Source organism: Nothoprocta perdicaria, unplaced genomic scaffold (assembly GCF_003342845.1).
Source record: "Nothoprocta perdicaria isolate Ctin4 unplaced genomic scaffold, notPer1 scaffold_443, whole genome shotgun sequence".
Classification (NCBI taxonomy): Eukaryota; Metazoa; Chordata; class Aves; order Tinamiformes; family Tinamidae; genus Nothoprocta; species Nothoprocta perdicaria.
In genome coordinates, this window is record NW_020455692.1 from 227,808 (window position 1) to 231,759 (window position 3,952).

Here is a 3,952-nt window from a genome sequence, read left to right on the forward strand (position 1 = left end):
GGCGGCCGCGCTGCCCTTCGGTTGGCCGCGCCCTCCGCGGGGCTGGCGGCGCCGGGGAGAGCCGCCATTTTGCGCGAGGCGGCTGTGCCTGGCTCCGGCTGCGGCCCCGCTGCTCCTGTCGCCTCGTCGGGCAGCGGGTGCTCCTCCGCGAGCCTTGTCTGGGCTGCTCACCCGAGACCCCCCTTCCCCTCCACCCTCCTCGGTGTTCATAGGATCGTGGAATCATTGGATCGCGTTTGGAAAAGACCTTGCAGATCATCAAGTCCAACCACAAACCTTTCAACGCCACGTGCTAAGCCATGTCCCCCTGGTGCCTCATCTACATTTTGCTTGAACACCCCCGGGGAGGGTGATGTGCGGAAAAATCTCGCTGGCAAGATCTGTATGTCCAAAAGGAGACAGAGGAGACCCAAAACTTTATTTGAATAAAGGGAGAGTCCACCAGGCATATCCSTGTGGGGTCTCTCAGGTTGCTGGGGGACGCAGCCCCCCTTTTCATCCTGATTTCCCTGCCGTGGTGGCCCTCTYCTTTTCCCCATTCGCCAAGGGACTCAGGAGTTAGAGCCTGCCCGGCCGCCTACACCCAACCACTGCCTCCCTCCATGTGTTTCCATTCTTTGAGCATGACCCAGTTGCCTGTTRGGATGTTGAACTGCAAAATTAAAGGGGAGGGTCTGTGCAAGCTGGGCTTCCTGTTGGAGAGACTTCACAAGACCAAAGTATTCTTGCCACATATTGCTTTAAATATAAATTACTTTTCTCCACCTCCCTACCAGTTTGTGTGTTGGCAGGGTAGGGAGTCCCAAACATTATTTCAAAAAGGGGACARYTGAATTGTCTCCCYTAGGTTTTGTTCTTATTCTTGCCAAAGCTAATGGTAAAAATCATGTCTATGGCATCTTAGTTTCTAACACCAATTTCAAAAGATGCCTTTTAATATTGCGATTCATCCTTTCCATTTTACCATGGATGCCAAGGAGTATGCAAGTCCCATTGAATCCCCAGGGCAGTCATGACACCTTGAAGGACCTTTCCTGTAAAATGAGTGCCTCTGTCTGACTCTATCACCTCTACCAACCCATATCTTGGAATTATTTGTTCTGAGAACACTTTAATTGCAAACTTGGTTGTTGCTGAGGCAGCCGGCAGTCAGAAATGCCTCGGGTGATCCTGTTAGCTGACATATTATTACCAGAAAATGCATAAGCCACTGTCACGGAACAAGTGGTGGCAGGGGTGAGTGACAAAATGCACTTCACTCAAACAGAKAACTAACAATATGATTTATTAGTATAATAATGATTTCACGAGATTCTATGGCAAGATCGCTCCATTATTTACTACATGGAGGCACAAGATGATACAGGATTATCTTGGGATACCCTCCYGTTGGGTCAYGASGTTCAGATTGGACCCCCTTGCTTTCCAGGCTCCTTCTGAGAGGAGTCTGGGTGCGGCTGAATCCAATCCTAGTCCCAGACCTGGTCAACGGTTTATGACTGAGGGTGCTTATGTTACAAAGTAAAGTTAAAGAAAGAGAGAGAGAGAGAGAGCAAGCAAGGAAGAAAGCAAGAAAGCGCGCGTGCTATATTCACTTACCACAAATCTGCGGTGGAAAGGCAGATCTCTCGAGGAACCTCGAGGAGTAACCTTGAGAGGCGTCCCTGCCCAAGGGGAGATCCTGGTGTGCAGGCCGCAGCCGTGTCAGGAGAGCTCAAAGSGGCTCTCAGGCTGTCCGAGTATTTATGGAATAAGATGATTGGCTTGTAGTCATATTTTTAACTTCAAAGACTTAGGTTAGTGTGTTGGCCTTATCTYCCTGTTTACGAYRCAGCCTTGAGGACTGTTTTYGTTAAGTCTCAGTGAGAACAGAAATCAGGACGATGGCGCCTGCCAGAATTAGATCGATCGCTGGTGGGCAGCAACAAAACAGGGCTGCATGTAAGGAACAGGCCAGGATGAGCTGGGAAAGGAATGTATCTGTCACAGCCACCCTATATGGGGCATCTTAGTAAAGTCTACTTGGCATCATTGGAACGGGTGCACAAGCCCATGGTCATCCTCTCTTTGTCTTATGCCTCCTCCATTGGCCTTAGCACAAATCAGACAGCCCTCAATAGCCCGTTTTGCCAGAACAAAAAGACCAAGCGCAGCACAGGTTTTGAGGAAGGCTTCCGCCTCTCTTATAGAGCCCCAATGGCTTTATCTGTATGTATCAATGCCTTTTCTCAGCAAGTTAATAAACTTCTTCCTTCCCACAATTTTCCAAACATATGTACCACCTCATATGCATGTTTAAAATCTTTAAAGACATTCATTACCTTGCCTTGGTGTAATTCACAGACTCTTATTAGAGAATACATTTCTTCAGTTTGGGCTGCCAGGTAGACAGTAGCTTTCCTCCTTCTAGCAGCTCCATTCCCTTAGTGTTGGCATATCTTGTGGCTTGCTTCCCTTCTATTACACTTGAAGATCCATGAATATTTAAATGCATTGTCCCCATCTGGGCAAAGGGTACCTCTCAAATCCTCCCTAGCCCGAGTCTGGAGATGTTACCTCTGTTTCTTCTCCCTCGGGACCAGTCAGGCAAGAAGCTGGGTTAAACCATCCCCCCCCCAGTTCTTGATTTCCTCCTCCAATTAGAAGCCTTTCTAGCTAGTAATGTCTTGCCCTGTTGTGGGACCTTGACAGCAAGGGATCCTCCTGTGGTCAGTTTTGGCCTCAGTTACCATTAGGACTGTAGCTGTACAATTCTGCAGACAATAAGGCCACTCCTTAGCCACTGAGTCTATCATCCTAGAAAAATAAACTCCTGGTCTCTGCATGACTCCATGCTCTTGCACTAAAATTCCCCTGGCATGGTCCTACTTGACATCCATGTATAATTCAACTTTTTTCCCTGGGTACAGAAGAGCTAAAGAGGGAGCCTTGGTCAATTTATCTTTTAATTTTCTAAAGAACTGCTCCCCTTCTCGTGTCCATACTACAAAACTGGGGTTGCTCTGGGCCAAAAAGTCACACAATGGTCCATCCAAAGCAGAGAAGTTTTCAACTCAGGCTCTGCAACATCCTACTAGCCCTAGGAACTGTCATCTCTCTTAGTCCTGGGCAATGGCACTTCCAAAACCCCTTGATTTCTTTCTGGGTCAAGGCATGGCAAGCCTCTGGTCAAAATACGCCCCAAGCATTTGACCCTTCTTTCCACCATCTGTGCCTTACCCTCAGACACCCCTCACCATTTTGGGGCCAAGAAACCAAGCAACTTCATAGTTGCTTGGTGGGGTTCCTCCACCACCCCCTCTTGTTCTCCTGATAGGAGTAAGTCATCCACATGCYGCAATAACTTAAATCCTGGGGCGGGGTAAATTCCTCCAGAATTTTCTGTAAGGCTTGTCCAAGTAGGAGTAGTGCCTGTCAATTGTTGTTTTATCGTAGCAGGTTGTAATCCTTTCCCTCCCCTGAAATCGGATACTGCTTTTTAGAGACTACCTGGTCTGGTTGCTTTAAAGTTATTTGAGGAAGTTCCATGTCTAGTTTTCCATATTTTCCTGGGACTGCCCACACTTCTGAATTCACCTCAACATAAGGCATTATATGGCATTCTGCACAAAATTACAATAGTGTTAGCTTGTTTACCATCCCTTACAATATCAGTTTGCATTCCCAATTTAATTATCAAATCCTTTCCAAGGAGTCTGTAATCACAATTTGGGACAAAAAACCATACATTCATACATGTCAAATTTATTACCCACATCTGCATTTCTTGAATATTCGTCTTTCAGTTTGCATTCCCAGTTTCCTTACGATACAGCAGTTCTTTCTTTAATCCCCCTATATSTTGAGTGGCCAGGGGCACAAACACAAATCCAAGCCCCGTTGAATCCTGACCTGCCAGCGGAACCTGTCACAGACATTTGCAGAACTTTTGTCTGAGCTTCGGGGGCTTTTA

At 47.2% G+C, this 3,952-nt stretch overlaps 1 protein-coding gene across 1 annotated transcript in view; it reads right to left on the reverse strand.

Annotated features, from left to right (window-relative positions):
* Window positions 1-3,952, reverse strand: part of RRP9 (ribosomal RNA processing 9, U3 small nucleolar RNA binding protein) — a 12,133-nt gene that overhangs the window by 4,295 nt on the left and 3,886 nt on the right. The gene's annotated exons all lie outside the window — the stretch shown is intronic.